This window comes from Papio anubis, chromosome 9 (assembly GCF_008728515.1).
Source record: "Papio anubis isolate 15944 chromosome 9, Panubis1.0, whole genome shotgun sequence".
Lineage (NCBI taxonomy): Eukaryota > Metazoa > Chordata > Mammalia > Primates > Cercopithecidae > Papio > Papio anubis.
Window position 1 is genome coordinate 50,516,827 of NC_044984.1, and position 20,149 is coordinate 50,536,975.

The 20,149-nt window shown below is 44.5% G+C and overlaps 1 protein-coding gene across 9 annotated transcripts in view; it reads right to left on the reverse strand.

Annotated features, from left to right (window-relative positions):
- The window catches only part of PYM1 (PYM homolog 1, exon junction complex associated factor), a 28,958-nt gene that overhangs the window by 3,747 nt on the left and 5,062 nt on the right, over nt 1–20,149 (reverse strand). For 5 of the 9 annotated variants that reach the window (XR_634735.3, XR_634734.4, XR_634733.2 and 2 more), the window contains one exon: nt 9,358–9,448. The exons of the other annotated variants lie outside the window; for them this stretch is intronic. The gene's annotated coding sequence lies outside the window, so the exon portion shown is untranslated. The remainder of the gene's footprint in view (nt 1–9,357; nt 9,449–20,149) is intronic. 9 annotated transcript variants of the gene reach the window in all.

Here is a 20,149-nt window from a genome sequence, read left to right on the forward strand (position 1 = left end):
GGTCTCAGCTCACTGCAAGCTCCGCCTCCCGGGTTCACGCCATTCCCTTGCCTCAGCCTCCCCAGCAGCTGGGACTACAGGCTTACGCCACCACGCCTGGCTAATTTTTTGTATTTTTAGTAGAGTCGGGGTTTCACCGTGTTAGCCAGGATGGTCTCAATCTCCTGACCTCGTGATCTGCCCACCTCGGCCTCTCAAAATGCTGGGATTACAGGCGTGAGCCACCACACCCTGCCATTATACAATATTTAAAAGAGATCATATTCATTAATCTCATCACTATAGTATAAGTACATGGGAGCTATCAAGCTCAGAATGGGAGCTATAAGTTTTCCAAAAATTCTTGGCAGGGCACAGTAGCTCATGCCTGTAATCCCAACACTTTGAGAGGCTGAGGTGGGCAGATCACCTGAGGTCAGGAGTTCCAGAGCAGCCTGGCTTACATGACAAAACTCTGTCTCTACTAAAAGTACAAAAATTAGCTGGGCGTGGTGGCGGGCGCCTGTAATCCCAGCTACTCAGGAGGCTGAGGCAGGGAGAACTGCTGGAACCCAGGAGGCGGAGGTTGCAGTCAGCAAAGATTGCGCCACTGCACTCCAGCCTCGTCACACTCTGTGTGACAGAGCGAGACTCCATCTCAATTAAATATATATATATATATATAATATATATATATATATAATATATATATATAAAAAGTAAATAAGTTTTCCAAAATTCTAATTTTCACTTAAGTGTTTGAATTTTATCATTGGTGAGAAAAACTACCAGTTGTTTTCCTTTATTTTCAGGAAAATGATCATTGGATAGTCAGGTCTGAATTACCATAGTTTGTCAGTGGTTTTTTTTTTTCAAGTAAAAAATACAGTTCCACGAGAATAAAGTTTGCTCAGCTTGCAATTCAGACAACTATCCTACTTCGGTATGCAGCAGAAATGTTTCATGCTTACATCCCATGAGTCACAGAGAACATTAAAAAAATATATATTCAAGGGTTGGGCTTAATACAATTAATCATTTTTATTGCATCATCAATGATATCCTTAGGTGAAACTGGCATTTACAGCAAGTGTGTGGCAGTGAAGAAAACAATGATTAATATAGCTTGGTGCCACTGCCCTGACAAATGCATGCTTGCAGGGCCAGCAGTTTCACAAACCATGTATTTTGACCATTGATACAAAGTCAACCCCGTGAAAAAGACAAAGAAATCTTAGCATGATTATAAGAATAATTTTGCTTGCAGACCTTCCAAAAGAGTCTTAGGGACACCCTCAAGGGTCCTGAATCACACTCTGAGAATCACTGGTATACATAGGGTACTATTTTATTTATTTATTTATTTTGAGATGGCATTTTGCTCTTGTTGCCCAGGCTGGAGTGCAATGGTGCAATCTCGGCTCACTGCAACCTCCTCCCAGGTTCAAGCGATTCTCCTGCCTCAGCCTCCTGAGTAGCTGGGATTACAGGTATGTACCACAACTCCTGGCTATTTTGTATTTTTAGTAGAGACGGGGTTTCTCCGTATTGGTCAGGCTAGTCTCCAACTCCCAACGGCAGGTGATCTGCCTGCCTCGGCCTCCCAAAGTCCTGAGATTACAGGTGTGAGCCACCGCACCCAGCTAGTATGGTACTATTCTTGTTGGAGTAAGGGGCAACACTTAAAGACATGTAGTCTGTGTAGAGGGACAAAGAAAAAGGTGTGCAAGGACACATATCAAACTGTTAATGCTGGTTACCTTAAGAGAGAAATTTAACTTCTTTATATACATATGTTTTGTTGTAGCTCTCTTATTTTAAGTATTACTTTTGTAAAAATAAAGGAAAAAAGATTTTTAAGGCCAGGTGCGGCAGTTCACACCTGTAATCCCAGCAATTTGGGAGGCTGAAGTGGGCGGATCACACAGCCTGGCCAACATGACAAAACCCCGCCTCTACTAAAAATACAAAGATTGGCAAGGCACGGTGGCTCACACCCGTAATCCCAGCACTTTGGGAGGCTGAGGCAGGTGGATTGCCTGAACTTAGGAGTTCGAAACCAGCCTGGGCAACACTGTGAAACCCTGTCTCTACATACAAAACCTTGTCTCTACATAAATACAAAAAAAAAAAAAAAATTAGCCAGGCATGGTGGCATCCACCTGTAATCCCAGCTACTCAGGAGGTGGAAGCAGGACAATCGCTTGAAACAGGGGGTTGGAGGTTGTAGTGAGCCGAGATTGCGCCACTGCACTCCAATCTTGCAACAGAGTGAGACTCCATGTGAAAAAAAAAAAAAAAAGAAACTGGAGACCAGGCGTGGTGGTGCACACCTGTAATCCCAGCACTTTGGGAAGCTGAGGCGGGTGGATCACTTAAGATCAGGAGTTCGAGACCAGCCTGGCCAACATGGTGAAACCCCATCTCCATTAAAAACACAAAAATTAGCTGGGTGTGGTGGCAGGTGCCTGTAGTCTCAGCTACTTGGGAGGCTGAGGCACGAGAATTGCTTGAACCTGGGAAGCAGGGTTGCAGTGAGTTGAGATCATGCCATTGCACTCAAGCCTGGGTGACAGAGCAAGACTCCGTCTCAAAAAAATAAAAAAATTAGACTGGGCATGGTGGCTCATGCCTGTAATCCCAGTACTGTGGGAGGCCGAGGCGGGTGGATTACTTGAGATCAGGAGTTCGAGACCAGCCTGGCCAACATGGTGAAACCCCGTTTCTACAAAAATACAAAAAATAGCCAGGCGTGGTGGCAGGCGCCTGTAATCCCAGCTACTTGGCAGGAGAATCGCTTGAACCCGGGAGGCAGAGGTTGCAGTGAGCAGAGATCGCACCACTGTACTCCAATCTGGGTGACAGAGAAAGACTCCATCTCAAAAAGTAAAAACGAGTAAAATAAATAAAAATAAAAAAATTAGCTGGGTGTGGTAGCACATTTGTAATCCCAGCTACTGGGGACGCTGAGGCATAAGAACTGCTTGAGCCCAGGAGGTGGAGGCTGCAGTGAGCCGATATCGTGCCACTGCACTCCAGCTTGGGCAACAGAGTGAGAATGTTTCTCAAAAAAAAAAAAAAAGAAAAGAAAAAGGAAAAAAAGACTTTTAAAATAAAAGTCTAGGGCCTCCTACATGAATTATATATTTTTACATGAATTGGTTTTTTGCTCAAAATGCAAATTTCATTAATATATTAAAACAAAAAAGTCTAGGCGCAGTGGCTCACTCCTGTACTCCCAGCACTGCGGGAGGCAGAGGCAGGCAATCACCTGAGGTCAGGAGCTCGAGACCAGCCTGGCCAACACTGTCTCTACTAAAATACAAAAAATAGCCAGGCATGGTGGCTGGGCATCAGTAATCCCAGCTACTCCAGAGGCTGAGGCAGGAGAATCACTTGAGCTGAGGAGGTGGAGGTTGCAGTGAGCCAAGACTGTACCATCACACTCCAGCCTGGGTGACAGAGCAAGACTCTGTCTCCAAAAAAAAAAAAGTTGTTAAAGGCAATGAGTGCTATCCTGGCTAACATGGTGAAACCCCGTCTCTACTAAAAATACAAAAAACTAGCCGGGCGTGGTGGCGGGCGACTGTAGTCTCAGCTACTTGGGAGGCTGAGGCGGGAGAATGGCGTGAACCCGGGAGGCGGAGCTTGCAGTGAGGAGATCACGCCACTGCACTCCAGCCTGGGAGACACAGCGAGACTCCGTCTCAAAAAAAAAAAAAAAGGCAATGAGTGATTTGACTGGTGGAGGGGATGGAAGAAAGAAAAATCATGAGCAAAGGGGCTCAAACTTGAGCAAAGAGAGGCATGGATGTGGGAATGGGCGTGAGTAGGGAACAGAAAGTAGAGAGGTTCAGGTGAATGAGACAGTTCATGTTAGGGAATAGGAAGCCTGGAAATGAAAAATGGGGTAATCACAGAAAGCCTTAAAAACAAGGTCAAGAACTTTGGACTTTATTGGGTGAGTAAAAGAGAACTACTAAGGATATTTTTGCCCAGCTGTGACAAGAATAAAAACCAAAGAAAAAAAAAACTGGGAGGCTTCCTGGAGGGAGGACTGAGACTAGAGCTGGGCTTTGAAGGAAGAGTCAAACTAAACAAAAAGGGAGACAGAGTAGATTAGAAACAGTTTGTTCTCAAACAAAAACTCACGCATGGGAATGCAGATAGCATTTTTAGGCAACGACAAACAGACCAGTCAGGCTGAGCTGGAATGTTCAGACCTTGAATACCAGTTAAAGAGTTTAATATCTGGCACATGGCATGCACTCAACAAATATTTGTCAAATGAACGAATCCTTTATGCGAAGTATTGTCTTAGGGCTTTGAATAAATGAATGAATCCTTTATACAAAGCAGTGTTTTAGAGTATTTAATCTAGCATAATAAAAGGGTGATTTGGGAAAAAAAAAAAAACAAAAAAAAAACACCAGAGACTGTGGAAACTAGTTAGGGAAAAAATATTGCGATAATACTGGCATGAAGGGACAGAATTGGCTGAAACAGGGGCATTGGAAAGTAAGAGACTAAGGGCAGATACATTATCAAAGAATCAACAACACTTGGTAATTCAGTGACTAGGGAAGGAGTAAGAGGGTTAGAAATCAAAGATAATTCAATACACTTTTTATTTTAGTAATCTCAATAATTTACCATAAATAGTTACAATAGGAAAAAATAAAAACAAAAACAAAAAAGAAAGGAAGAGATAATCATACGAATATTATGGCATTATCAATAAATAGTGAAAGGTCAGGCACCGTGGCTCATGCCTGTAATCCCAGCACTTTGGGAGGCCAAGATGGGAGGATCCCTTGAGCCCAGGCATTCAAGACCAGCCTGAGCAACATAGGGAGACTCCCGTCTTTACCAACTATACAAAAATTAGCTGGGTATGGTTGGTGGCATGTACCTGTGGTACCAGCTACTCAGGAGGCTGACCTGTGTTGAGGAAAGTAGTCAAACTCTGTAAAATATTTTTAGAGATTCTGAGCCAAATACGTACGAGTGACCATGGCCTGTGACACTGACCTCAGGAGGTCCTGAGAACATGTGCCCTAGGTGCTTGGGGTACAGCTTGGTCTTATATACATATAAACTTTTTTTTTTTTTTTTTGAAATGGAATCTCACTTTGTCTCTCAGGCTGGAGTGCAGTGGCCCGATCTTGGCTCACTGCAACCTCTGCCTCCCGGGTTAAAGAGATTCTCCTGCCTCAGCCTGGCGAGTAGCTGGGACTACAGCACATCACCACACCTGGCTAATTATTGTTTTTGTTTTTTGACACAGTCTCACCCTGTTGCCCAGGCCGGAGTATAGTGGCACGATCTTGGCTCACTGCAACCTCCGCCTCCCGGGTTCAAGCGATTCTCCTGCCTCAGTCTCTCGAGTAGCTGGGACTACAGGCACTCACCACCACGCCTGGCTAATTTTTTGTATTTTTAGTAGAGACAGGGTTTCGCCATGTTAGCCAGGCTGGTCTCAAACTCCTGACCTCAGGTGATCCACCCACCTCAGCCTCCCAAAGTGTTGGGATTACAGGCCTGAGCCACCGTGCCTTGTTTTATATATTTTAGGAAGGCATGAGACATCACTCAACTATATTTAAGAAATACATTGGGTTTGGTTCAGAAAGGTGGGACAACTCAAAGTGGGGGGCTTCCAGGCTATAGGTAAATTTAAACATTTCTGGTTGACAATTGGTTGAGTTTGTCTAAAGGCCTGGGATCAATAGAAAGGTTCAGGTTCAGATAAAAGATTGTGGAGACCAAGGTTCCTTTGAAGCCTTATAGTGGCTACCCTTAGAGACAACAGATGACAAATGTTTCCTATTCAGTTCTTTAAAAGGTGCTAGACTTTTAATCTCTTCAGCATTGGGAGGGCCTGAAAGAAACAGATCTAGCTATGTTAATACAGAATTTTATTTTTTTGAGACGGAGCTTTGCTCTTGTAGCCCAGGCTTGAGTGCGGTGGCACCATCTCAGCTACTGCAACCTCCACCTCCCAGGTTCAAGCGATTCTCCTGCCTCAGCCTCCCGAGTAGCTGGGATTACAGATGCGTGCCACCACGTCCAGCTAATTTTTATATTTTTTTAGTAGAGACAGGGTTTCGCCATGTTGGCCAAGCTGGTCTAGAACTCCTGACCTCATGTGATCCACCCGCCTCGGCCTCCCAAAGTGCTGAGATTACAGGTGTAAGTGACTGAGTCTGGCCTGTTAATAGAGATTTTTTACAGATGCCGTTTCCCCCACAAAGGTCGGCTTTGCAGGGCCATTTTAAGATATGGCAAGAAACATGTTTTGGGGTAAAATATTTTTATTTTCTTGTTACGTCAGAGTCAGATTGAAAAAGTAAGTCCAGGTGCGGTGACTCACGCTTGTAATCACAGCACTTTGGGAGGCCCAGGTGGGTGGATCACCTGAGGTCAGGAGTTTAAAACCAGCCTGGTCAACATGGTGAAACCTCGTCTCCAGTAAAAATACAAAAATTAGCTGGGAGTGGTGGCGGTGCCTGTAACCCAGCTACCCAGGCTGGGAGGCAGGAGAATCACTGATTCCAGGGAGGCAGAGATTGCAGTGGAAATGAAAGATCGGTGAAGCATTGCACCCAGCCTGGGTGACAAGAGTGAAACCCATCAAGAAAAGAGAAGGAGGGGAGGGGAGGGGAGGAGGAGGGGAAGGGTGGAGGGGAGTGGGGGAAGGAAGAGGAGGGGAGGGGAGAGGAGGGGAAGGGAGGAATGGAATGGATGGAATCTTTATGGAGGGTATGGACTTTGATAGGGGAATGGAAAATTGAAGGGAGGACTAATTGAGTCTTGGACAACATATTGTGACCCCATCTCTATTTAAAAAACTTGTTTGAAAATAACGTGCAAGGCAGAGCACAGTGGCTCATGCCTGTAATGCCAACACTTTGGGAAGCCAAGGCAGGTGGGTCACCTAAGATCAGGAATTTGAGACCAGCCCGGCCAACATAATGAAACCCTGTCTCTACAAAAATACAAAAAAATTAGCTGAGCATGGTGGCGCATGCCTGTAGTCCCAGCTACTCGGGAGGCTAAGGTGGGACAATCACTTGAGTCTGGGAAGTGGAGGCTGCAGTGAACCAAGATCACGCCACTGCACTCCAGCCTGGGTGAGAGAGCGAGACTCCATCTCAAAAAATTAAAAAAGAAAAGAACATGCAATAATGAAAATTCTATTGGGGTGATAACTTTTCTGTTAAAAATTTCTGTTAGGCCAGGTGCACTGGCTCATGCCTGTAATCCCAGCTACTTGGGAAGCTAAGGCAGGAGAATTGCTTGAAGTTAGGAGGCAGAGGCTGCAGTGAGCCAAGATTGCGCCATTGCACTCCAGCCTGGGCAATAGGAGCGAAACTCCGCCTCAAGAAAAAAAAAAAAAAAGGCCTTCTTGATTTACCTCTTGCTAGTTTTCAGTCTGTTAGCATAAATCCACCATACTCTTTCCTCTAGAAACAAATATTTGGCTGGGCACAGTGGCTCCCATATGTAATCCCAGCACTTTGGGAGGTAGAGGCGGATCACTTGAGGTCAGGAATTCGAGACCAGCCTGGCCAACATGGAGAAACCCCATCTCTACTAAAAATACAAAAATTAGCAGGGCGTTGTGGCGAGCACCTGTAATCCCAGCTACTTGGGAGCCTGAGGCAGGAGAATCACTGGAACCCGGGAGGCGGAGGTTGCAGTGAGCCAAGATCACGCCACTGTACTCCAGCCTGGGCAACAGAAGCAAAACTCTGTCTCAAAAAAAAAAAAAAAAAGTGAAATATTCACAAATCTCAACCTGACTCATGTCTCTATTCTCTGTGCCTTTTTGCTTTTGCTTCCTCTGGCCTGGAATAGACTATATTTGCTTATCTTTTTTTTTTTTTTTTTTTTTTTTTTTTTAGACGGGGGCTCGCTCTGTCGCCCCGGCTGGAGTGCAGTGGCCGGATCTCAGCTCACTGCAAGCTCCGCCTCCCGGGTTTTTACGCCATTCTCCTGCCTCAGCCTCCCGAGTAGCTGGGACTACAGGCGCCCGCCACCTCGCCCGGCTAGTTTTTTGTATTTTTAGTAGAGACAGGGTTTCACCATGTTAGCCAGGATGGTCTCGATCTCCTGACCTTGTGATCCGCCCGTCTCGGCCTCCCAAAGTGCTGGGATTACAGGCTTGAGCCACCGCGCCCGGCCTATTTGCTTATCTTAAGTTCATTCCTACTGGTCTTTAAGGTCAAATTCAAGTATCAACTCAAGGCAGCCTTCCTGACTTCCTTATGCCAAGCCAAGTTAAAACTTGCACTCACAGCACCTGTTTTAGCTTTTATCCTGCTCTAATGCTTGACATAATTATTTGCTTGTTGGAAAGCAGAAACTGTCTTTGAACTTCATAGCAAAGAGCCTGGCCCACACAAGACAGTAAATACGGACTGAATTAATGAGTAAATTAATGTATCTCATTAGGGAAGAGCCAAGAATCCAGAATGTTCTGGGCAAAAAGCATATGTGAAAAGAGACTCAGGGTAAATTAGTGAAACTATGAAAAGTCTCCAGCCTCCACTGAGTTTGGACTGAAGCCTTAAGCTGTAGAATACTGATGGCCAATAAGGGAGTACAGGTGATCTGTTCAAAGCAATGCTTTAAGATTAAACTGAAAAATGTGTACCATAAACTAAAGGTAGAGAAAATGAAAGCAACAGCTGCAATGTGAGAAGACTTGACTTCGATGGTTTCTACAGGTATTGAAAGGAAAATGAAAGAGAAATTCATTGTGAAGATTAAATCAACAGGATCCAAAGACTTACCAAGATGTGAATTAGAGAGGAAACAATCAAAACAGTGACACTGTGGATTTAATCTCGTGCTTTTCACATGTATTCTTATTCTTCTCAGTATACCATAGGGCACATGGTAATCACATTTATTCACACATGGATTTTAAATTTTTATTGAGCACTTACTCTTGTGCCAGACACTGTAACAGAAACTAGGGATACAACAATGAATAAAGCAAGCAAGGTTCTTGCCTTTTTATAGTATACATTCTAGTGAAAAAGATAACAAACAAGAATACAACTATTTATAATACCACTCTTGAATTTGGAAAATTGGGAAAATAGAAACTACTGATATAAACAAAGTCCATAGGGGAAAACAACTTTGTGGAAACAACAATTCAATTCTAGACAAGTATTTTACATGGAATTTGGGAGAAAGGGACAATACTAGAAACATATATTTAAGTTGATTGCATAGAGATTATAGCTGAAGGTTTAGGAGGACAAAAGATAGACTGCAATAAAAGGCAGAGCAGAAGTTTCTTGAATGGCCATCCTGTGTGGAAGCCCTCAGAGATACAAATAGCCCATTATCACAAAGGAGCACCTATTTTATGTTATCTTGGTTCCATCCTCTGGCCTTGATGGTATCCAAGGGTGAAGTCAAAAAGAAGGGAGAGGTTTGGCAGTTCCCACCCCTAGAAATAAAAACCAAGGGCAGAATATCAGGACTTTCAGATAATATCTTGCAGAGTCAAAAACTAGAGATTGGGGATTGCTACTGTAAGAATCTTTTTAAGCTCTGTCATTTTCTCACATCTGCCGTTTTTTAATTCTCAATCTGTTTCCTTAAGTCTGTCAGCAATAAAAACCCTTACACTGAAAGGGCCCTTGTTTCCAGGGGTTGCAGGTAGACAGTGAAAAGACAACATAGCAAGACATGGAGGAACTCCAAGGAGGTAGGGACATGGTTGTTCAAGGTATGAGACCTGCTTCAAATAAGAAAAGAGATCTAAGTCACAGGTCTCAGCCTGCAGATGATCTCAGGGCCAAAATAGGACCTGGACGTGGTTTCCAACATAGAGAAAATATAACAAAGAGATTAGAGCTGGAGGAATGACCCTGAAATAATGGTCATAATCATTTCCCGCAAGGAGGAAAAGGTGACAGCAACAACAGGAAATGATTCATAGGTAAGGAAGACCAGGACATGCTAAGCCATGGAGACCAAAATTTTAAGTAAAGGTAGGTGATGGCTGGGCGCAGTGGCTCACGCCTGTAATCCCAACTCTTTGGGCGGCCGAGGCAGGTGAATCACGAGATCAGAAGATGGAGACCAATCCTGGCTAACACAATGAAACCCCGTCTCTACTAAAAATAGAAAAAATTAGCCGGGCATGGAGGCATGCGCCTATAGTCCCAGCTACTCGGGAAGCTGAGGCAGGAGAATGGTGTGAACCCAGGAGGCGGAGGTTGCAGTGAGTCGAGATCGCACCACTGCACTCCAGCCTGGGCGACAGACCGAGACTCCGTCTAAAAAAATAAATAAATCAATAAAAGTAAAGGTAGGTGATTAACAGTATTAAATACTGTGGAGAAATCAAATAAAGAACTGAAAAAAAGGTTCTGGTTTTGGCATTTTAGAAATCCCTGGTTATCTCCGCAAATACAGCCTCAGAAAAGCATGGTGGTAAAGAGGCCAGACTACAAATTAAACACAATAAACACTAAAAGCCTCCTAGCTGGGCATGGTGGCACACGCCTGTAATCCTAGCTACTCAGAAGGCTGAGACAGGAGAATCACTTGATCCCGGGAGGCACAGGTTGCAGTGAGCCAAAATCGTGCCATTGCACTCCAGTCTGGGAGACAGAGCAAGACTTCATCTTTAAAAAAAAAAGCCTCCTAGAAGAAAAGTACCATAAGTGCTAATAGGGTTATCAAGGTGAGTAAGATGGTCCCAATTTTCAAAAAATCTACAGACTAAGTAAGGAGGAGGTGGGCAAATTAGGCAAGCAAAGTCTAAGACAAAATAGTGTCAAAAGTATCCTAAGAGATGACAGGAGATAATCAGGAAAACCTCATTTGACACTAAAGACTAGAAAGTAGTAATAATTAATGATAACAACAAATCAGCAGCCAGTATTTCTGCAGGCAGAGAAAAGGGAAAGGGGATAAGAGGAACAACAAAAGCAAAATCCTAGCAGTGGAAAACTCAGTATTTAAGAATGATTAGGGCCGGGCGCGGTGGCTCAAGCCTGTAATCCCAGCACTTTGGGAGGCCGAGACGGGTGGATCACGAGGTCAGGAGATCGAGACCATCCTGGCTAACACGGTGAAACCCCGTCTCTACTAAGAAATACAAAAAAAAAAAAAAAAAAGAATGATTAGTAAAGAGTATTTATTAATAAGTAGCTACATTACAGGAGGAACTTTGTATACATTATCCTGTTAAATATAAACGATAGATAGATATTATCATTTACAGCCAAGGAAACAGTCTTCAAGAGGTTAAAGACACAGTCAAGGCTTGGTGCAGTGGCTCATGCCTGTAATCCCAGCACTCTGGGAGGCCAAGGCAGGTGGATCACCTGAGGTCAGGAGTTCGAGACCAGCCTGGCCAATATAGCAAAGCCCCATATCTACTAAAAATACAAAAATTAGCCAGACGTGGTGGCGCATGCTTGTAATACCAGCTACTCGGGAGGCTGAGGCAGGAGAATCGCTTGAAGTCAGGAGGCGGAGGTTGCAGTGAGCTGAAACCATGCCACTGGACTCTAGCCTGGGTGACAGAGTAAGACTCCATCTCAAAAAAAAAGACATGGTCAAGATTCCAAAGGTAGCATATACCTGTAACCTGAACTCAAGTCTGATGCCAAAGCTTACACATCATTGCACTGCTGTTCCACATCAGTTATACAGCCCAGTTTCACTAGAGGGTATAGGCAAAAACATGGCATGTGATAATACCATATTTAAAAGTAGGCCAGGCGCGGTGGCTCACGCCTGTAATCCCAGCACTTTGGGAGGCCAAGGTGGGTGGATCACGAGGCTCAGGAGATCGAGACCATCCCGGCTAACATGGTGAAACCCTGTCTCTACTAAAAATACAAAAAAATTAGCTGTGCGTGGTGGTGGGCACCTGTAGTCCCAGTTACTCAGGAGACTGAGGCAGGAGAATGGCATGAACCTGGGAAGCGGAGCTTGCAGTGAGCCAAGATCATGCTACTGCACTCCAGCCTGGGCAACCGAGCGAGACTCGGTCTCAAAAAAAAAAAAAAAAAAAAGTAGTCAGCCAGGCACGGTGGCTCATGCCTATAATCCCAGCACTTTGGGAGGCCAAGGTGGGCAGATCACCTGAGGTCAGGAGTTCAAGACCAGCCTGACCAACATGGAGAAACCCCCGTCTCTACTAAAAATACAAAAATTAGCCAGGTGTGGTGGCACATGCCTATAATCCCAGCTACTCGGGAGGCTGAGGCAGAAGAATCGCTTGAACCTGGGAGATGGATGTTGCGGTTAGCCGAGGTCAGGCCATTGCACTCCACAGCCTGGGCAACAACAGCGAAAGTCGGTCTCAAAAAAAAAAAAAAAAAAAAGTAGTCTGAGGTTGGGCATAGTGGCTCATGCCTGTAATCCCAACACTATGGGAGGCTGAGGCAGGCAGATCGCTTGCGTCCAGGAGTTTAAGACCGGCCTGGGCAACATGGTGAAATCTCTTCTTTACAAAAATTAGCTGGGCATGTTGTGCACACCTGTAATCCCAGTTACTTGGGAGGCTAAGCTGGGAGAATCACTTGAACCCAGGAGGTCAAGTCTGCAGTAAACTGCAATCATACCACTGTACTCCAGCCTGGGCAACAGAGTGAGACTCTGTCTCAAAAATAAAAAAAAATTTAAAAAGTAGTTTGTCGGCTGCGCACAGTGGCTCACCACACCTGCAATCCAGCACTTTGGGAGGCCAAGATGGGTGGATTACCTGAGGTCAGGAGCTCGAGACAGGCCTGGCCAACATGGTGAAAGCCCGTCTCCACTAAAAATAAAAAAAATTAGCCGGGCGTGGTGGCAGGTGCCTATAATCCCAGCTACTTGGGAGGCTGAGGCAGGAGAATCACTTAAACCCAGGAGATGGAGGCTGCAGTGAGCCGAGATCGCACCACTGCACTCCAGCCTGGGCAACAAGAGTGAGACTGCAACTCGAGAAAAAATAAAAAATAAAATTAATTCAATAAAAAGTAGTTTGTCACAGCCATAAAAAACAAAATCATGTCCTTTGTAGCAACATGGATGCAGCTGAAGGCCATTATCCTAAGCAAATTAACACAGGAACAGAAAACCAAATACTGCATTTTCTCACTTATAAGTAGGAGCTAAACACTGGGTACTCACAGACATAAAGATGGCAACAACGGACATTGGGGACTAGTAGAGGCCGGCACGGGTTTACAAACTATCTACTGGGGCCAGGCGCAGTGGCTCACGCCTGTAATCCCAGCACTTTGGGAGGCCAAGCTAGACGGATCACCTGAGGCAGGAGTTGGAGACCAGCCTGGCCAACACAGTGAAACCCCAACTCAACTAAATACAAAACTTAGCCAGTTGTGGTGGTGCGTGCCTGTAATCCCAGCTATTCAGGATGCTGAGGCAGGAGAATCACTTCAACCTGGGAGACAGAGGTTGTAGTGAGCCAAGATCACACCACTGAACTTCAGCCTGGGCAACAGAGCAAGACTCCATCTCAAAAAAAAAAAAAAAAAAAAGCTAACTATTGGGTACTATGCTCACTCTCTGGGTGATGGGATCACTCGTACCTCAAACCTCAGCATCACACAATTATACCCATGTAACAAACCTGCATATTTTCTAAATCTAAAATAAAAATTGAAATGAACAACAAATAGACCAGGCATGGTGGCTCACGCCGTAATCACAGCACATTGGGAGGCAGAGGTAGGAGGATCATTTGAGCTGAGTTCAAGACCATCCTGGGTAAGATGGTAAGACCTCTATCTCTATAAAAAAATTTAAAAATTAGGCTGGGCATGGTGGTTTACACCTGTAATCTCAGCACTGGGAGGCCAAGGCGGGTGGATCACCTGAGGTCAGGAGTTTGAGACCAGCCTGGCCAACATAGTGAAACCCCGTCTCTACCAAAAATACAAAAATTAGCTGGGCGTGGTGGCAGGTTCCTGTAGTCCCAGCTACTTGGGAGGCTGAGGCAGGAAAATCGCTTGAACCCAGGAGGCAGAGGTTGTACTGAGCCGAGATTGTGCCACTGCACTCCAGCCTGGGCAACAGAGCAAGACTCCATCTCAAAAAAACAAAAATAGCCAGGCGCGGTGGCTCACACCTGTAATCCCAGCACTTTGCGAGGCCGACGCGGGCGGATCACAAGGTCAGGAGATCGAGACCATCCTGACTAACATGGTGAAACCCCGTCTCTATAAAAAAGATACAAAAAATTAGCCGGGCATGGTGGCAGTCGCCTGTAGTCCCAACTGCTCGGTAGGCTGAGGCAGGAGAATGGCGTGAACCCGGGAGGCGGAGCTTGCAGTGAGCCGAGATTGCGCCACTGCACTCCAGCCTGGGCAACGAGCGAGACTCCGTCTTAAAAATAAATAAATAAATAAATAAATAAATAAATAAATAAATAAAAATAAAAATAAAAAAGGTAGTCCTATCATTTCATCACATTTCCCAAAGCTTTTGCTATGTAAAATACTACTCCCATAAGATATTAAACAGGGATTATCCCTAAACATTGTTAAATAAGTTTGGGAAATTCTGGGTTAAACACAAAAAAAGATTCTGTTTTTTTTTTTTTTAACAGCAAGGCTTAAATGAGTTACTACGTTCTTACTCAGGTGAATATGCAAGATGGGAATATGGTTTACAGTGTTTCCCAAAATTTGTGCACAGAAACATTATTTGTATTTTATTTTATTTATCTCTGAGAGGTCACTGTCACCCAGGCTGGAGTGCAGTAGCCAGACCTTGACTCACTGCAGTCTCCACCTCCCAGGCTCAAGCAATTCCTCCCACCTCAGTCTCCCAAGTAGCTGGGACTACAGGAGTGTGTGTGTCACCACATCCAGTTAATTTTTTGTATTTTTAGTAGAGACGAGGTTTTGCCATGTTGCCCAGGCTGGTCTTGAATTCCTGGGCTCAAGCAATCCACCCGCCTCGGCCTCCCAAAGTGTTGAGATCACAGGCGTGAGCCACCGCTCCCGGCTCTATTTTAGTTATTTATTTTGTGTCACATCTCAGAGGACTACTAGGTGTTTCAAGGATTCATATTTTGGAAAATAACAGCCAATCTTAACAGTACAATTCCAAATATATCACTTTACATTACGTTATATATGCATATGTGCTTAGAAAAACTAGGCTGGGGGCCAGGCATGGTGGCTTACGCCTGTAATCCCAGCACTTTGGGAGGCCAAGGGCAGATCACCTGAGGTCAGAAGTTCGAGACCAGCCTGGCCAACACAGTGAAACCCCGTCTCTAACTAAAAATACAAAAAAATAGCTGGGTATGGTGGTACGTGCCTATAATCCCATCTATTTGGGAGGCTGAGGCAGGAGAATAGCTTGAGCCCGGTTGGCGGAGCAGAGATGGCATCATTGCACTCCAGTCTGGGCGACTGGAGACAGAGCAAGACTCTGTCTCAAAAAAAAAAGAAAAAGATAAAAGAAAAACTAGGCTGGGTGCAGTGGCTCATGCCTGTAATCCCACCGCTTTGGAAGGCCAAGGTGGGAGGACTGCTTGTGAAAAGGAGTTTGAGAACAGTCTGGGCAGCATAGCTCTATAAAAAAATTCAAAAATTAGCCGGGCATGGTGGCGTATGCCTGTAGTACTAGTACTAGCTACTCAGGAGGCGGAGGCAGGAGAATTGCTTGACCCCAACAGTTGAGACTACAGCAAGGTATGACTGTGCCACTGCACTCTAACCTGGGCAACAGAGCAGGACCTTGTCTCTTTAAAAAAAAAAAAAAAAAAAAAAAGGAAAAGAAAAACTAGTTGCTCATGCCTATAATCCCAACACTTCAGAAGGCCAAGGCGAGAGGATCGCTTGAGCCCAGGAGTTGGAGACCAGCCTGGGAAACACAGCCTGACCTCATCTTACAGATAATTTTAAAAATCAGGCCGAGCACGGTGGCTCACGCCTGTAGTTCTAGCATTTTGGGAGGCCGAGATGGGTGATCCTTTGAGGCCAGGAGCTCAAGATCAGCCTAGACAACATAGTAAAACCCCATCTCTACTAAAAATACAGAAATTAGCCGGGTGTGGGGGTGCACACCTGTAATTCCAACTACTCAGAAGGCTGAGGCAGAAGAATCACTTGAACCCAGGAGGTGGAGATTGTAGTGAGCAGAGATCACACCACTGCACTCCAGCCTGGTGACAGAGCGAGACTCCATCTCAAAAACAAAAAAAGAAAAGAAAAGAAAAAGAAAATAACCCTAAGTGCAGACAAAGATGCATGCACAAAAACATTCATAGTGTTCTTTTTTTTTTTTTTGAGACGCAGTCTCACTCTGTCACCCAGGCTGGAGTGCAGTGGCGCTATCTCAGCTCACTGCAAACTCTGCCTCCCGGGTTCACGCCATTCTCCTGCCTCAGCCTCCCAAGTAGCTGGGACTACAGGCGCCCGCCACCACGCCTAGCTATTTTTTTGTATTTTTAGTAGAGACGGGGTTTCACCGTGTTAGTCAGGATGGTCTCGATCTCCTGACCTCGTGATCTGCCCACCTCGGCCTCCCAAAGTGTTGGGATTACAGGCGTGAGCCACCACACCCGGCCCAGAATTTTTATTATAAGAACACTATGGGCCGGGCACAGTGGCTTACACCTGTAATCCCAGCACTTTGGGAGGCCAAGGTGGGCGGATCACGAGGTCAGGAGATCGAGACCATCCTGGCTAACACGGTGAAACCCTGTCTCTACTAAAAATACAAAAAATTAGCCGGGTGTGGTTGCGCGCGCCTGTAGTACCAGTTACTCGGGGAGGCTGAGGCAGGAGAATGGCGTGAACCCGGGAGGTGGAGCTTGTAGTGAGCTGAGATTGCGCCACCGCACTCCAGCCTGGGTGACAGAGCGAGACTCCGTCTCAAAAAAAAAAAAAATTCTGAAAACAATCTACAGGTCCAATAACAGAAGAAAGGTAAGATAAGGTGCATGCCCAAATTATAAAACACTCTGCCAGTATTTTAAAAGATGTTTACAGAGTTTTTAATAGCAAGGAAAAACATTTACCTCATAAGGCTAAATGAAAAGGCAAGATATAAAAATGTATATACCATCTGATTCTGCTATGTTTAAAACAGTTTAGAAAGATATATGCCAAATATAACAGCAGACTCTGGGTTGATGAATTAATATTGAACAAAAATTACATAACTAAATTTGTACTTAAGGAGCAGTAATCTGGTAGCAGTGTATCAGAAGAAATGAAACAAGAGAGAGACTGGAAATAGGATGACCAGTTTAGGAGGTCACAGTAATATTTGCAGGACAACAGAAACTAGAATTTTAACAGGCACTTAGAATGGCCCAAGTACACTATGCCTGGTACTTGGCCGTATATAGTAATTTCTTCTAACCCACACAATAACCTTTACATAATAGTAATAATTACAGAACAATGTGTTGGACACTTTTTATGTGCCAAACATGCAAATTATTTTATTTAAATGTTAATACTTATAATAATCCTGTGTTGCAGGAGTTATTCCAATTTCAATGATGAGAAAACTAAGACTTAGATTCCCAAGGTTATATAGCTAACAAGTACTGAAGATGGGATAAGGGTAACAGCAGTAGGAATAAAAGAATGATATTTTGATAAATGATATACGTGAGGAGGGCAAGAGAGAAGTAAAAGATGATAATAAAAATAATCATAAAAAAATAAAACTCCCATAAATTTAAAAAAAAAAATACTCCCATACAAATAAAAACACCTAGTGATCAGATCTTAGTTTCTAACATTATTCTTCAGTAAAAAGAACAAGGGCTTCTTAGAGAAAAGGCAGACCATAGGACTGGAGCAGAGAACAAAATCATAACCTGCAATGATGGCGAATGTCAAAGGGAGATGGGCCAAGTAAAAAAATAGAAAGGGTTCCCAATGTTCAAAACTGGAACATTTGAGCAATAAAGCAAATAAAATAGTATTGGATTATAACCTACCATATAAAATAAACATCTATAAGTCCATATTGATATACATAAATTAATAAACAAACAAGGGGAAAGAAAAAAATCTGGGCAGAAGAATGCCAAATAATGTGTTTTTTTTTTTTTTTTATTGTTTTTTGAGATAGGGTCTCACTCTCACCAAGGCTGGAGTACAGTGGCACAAGCACGGCTCAATGCAGCCTCAACCTCCCTGGCTCAAACAATCTTCCCCCGTCAGGCTCCCTGAGCAGCTGGGACCACAGGTGTGTGCCATCTTACTCAGCTCATTTTTTTTTTTTAATCTTTTTGTAGATACAAAGTCTTGCTATGTTGCCTAGGATGACCTCAAGCGATCCTCCAGCCTCAGCCTCCCAAAGTGCTGGGATTCCAGGCATATGCCACCATGCCCAGCCCTTAATTCTTTTTTTTTTTTTTTTTTTTTTTTTTTTGAGGCGGTCTCGCTCTGTCGCCAGGCTGGAGTGCAGTGGCGGATCTCAGCTCTGCAAGCTCCGCCTCCCGAGGTTCCACGCCATTCTCCTGCCTCAGCCTCGGTAGCTGGGACTACAGGGGCCCGCCACCTGCAGCTCAGCTAGTTTTGTATTTTTTAGTAGAGGCGGGGGTTTCACCGTGTTAGCCAGGATGGTCTCGATCTCTGACCTGCGTGATCCGCCCGTCTCGGCCTCCCAAAGTGCTGGGATTACAGGCTTGAGCCACCGGGCCCGGCCTTAATTCTTTTTTTAAGGAGGCACAACTCTCTACTCCTCATGCATGGGCTAGGAATAGTGACTTCCCTACAGTATGGAAAGGAAGGGGGTAAAGCGTAACTTTACAGTGAAGCCTTACAAACAATATCTCTGCCAGATAATCATGGTCAATACTAACAGGCTGGGCATAGTGGCTCATGCCTAGTTATCCCAGAATTTTGGTAGGCCTAAGGGGGACAATACCTTGAGCTCAGGAGTTCAAGATCAGCCTGGGCAACATAGTGAGATCCCATCTTTACCAAAAAAAAAAAAAAAAATTAGCCAGGCATGATGGCACACGCCTGTGATCCTAGATACTCAGGAGGCTGAGGTGGGAGAATCGATTGAGCCTGGGAGGTCAAGGCTTCAATGAGCCATGACAGTGTCACCGCATTCCAGTCTGGGCAACAGAGGGAAGACTCTGTCTCAAAAAAACAAAAAAATTAACAGTAAAAAATCACTGTGATTCTATGTACCCTGATATGATGTGATGAAAATGTCACTTTACCTCTGTGGTCTTCCTCCCCAAAACATATACCCCACATCTAATCATGAGAAAGACATCAGACAAATTCCAATAGAAGGACATCCTACAAAATACCTGACCAGTACTCCTCAAAACTCAAGGTCATCGAAAACAAGGAAAGCCTGAGAAAATGTCACAGCCAAGAGGAGCTTAGAGAGACATGAGAACTAAATATTATGTAGTACCCTGGATAAGATCCTGGAACAACAACAAAAAAATTAGGTAAAAAGGCCAGGCATGGTGGCTCACACCTGTAATCCCAGCACTTTGGGAGGCTGAGGTGGGCAGATTACCTGAGGTCTGGAGTTCGAGACCAGCCTGATCAACATGGAGAAACCCCGTCTCTACTAAAAATACAAAATTAGCTGGGCAGGGCGGCGCATGCCTGTAATCCCAGCTACCTGGGAGGCTAAGGCAAGAGAATCACTTGAACCCGGGAGGTGGAGGTTACGGTGAGCCGAGATCTCGCCATTTCACTCCAGCCTGGGCAACAAGAGCAAAGCTCTGTCTCAAAAAAATAATAAATAAATAAATAAATAAATAAATAAATAAGTAAAAACTAAGGAAATCAGCCAGGTGTGATGGTTCACACCTGTAATCCCAGCACTTTGGGAGGTCAGGGCGTGAGGATCACTTGAGCCCAGGAATTTGAGATCAGACTGGGCAACAGAGCAAGACTGTACCTCTACAAAAAATACAAAAATGAGTCAGGAGCGGTGGTGTGTACCTGTAGTCCCAGCTACTCAGTAGTTTGAGGTGGGAGGATCACTTGAGTCCAGAAGTTAAGACTACAGTAAATGGTGACTGCACCACTGCACCCCAGCCTGGGTGACAGAGCAGACCCTGTCTGAAAAAAAAACTAATGAAATGATGTATGGATTCTAGTTAATAATAATATATCAATATTGCTTCATTAATTAAAAGCAAAGTACCATATTAATGTAAGATGAC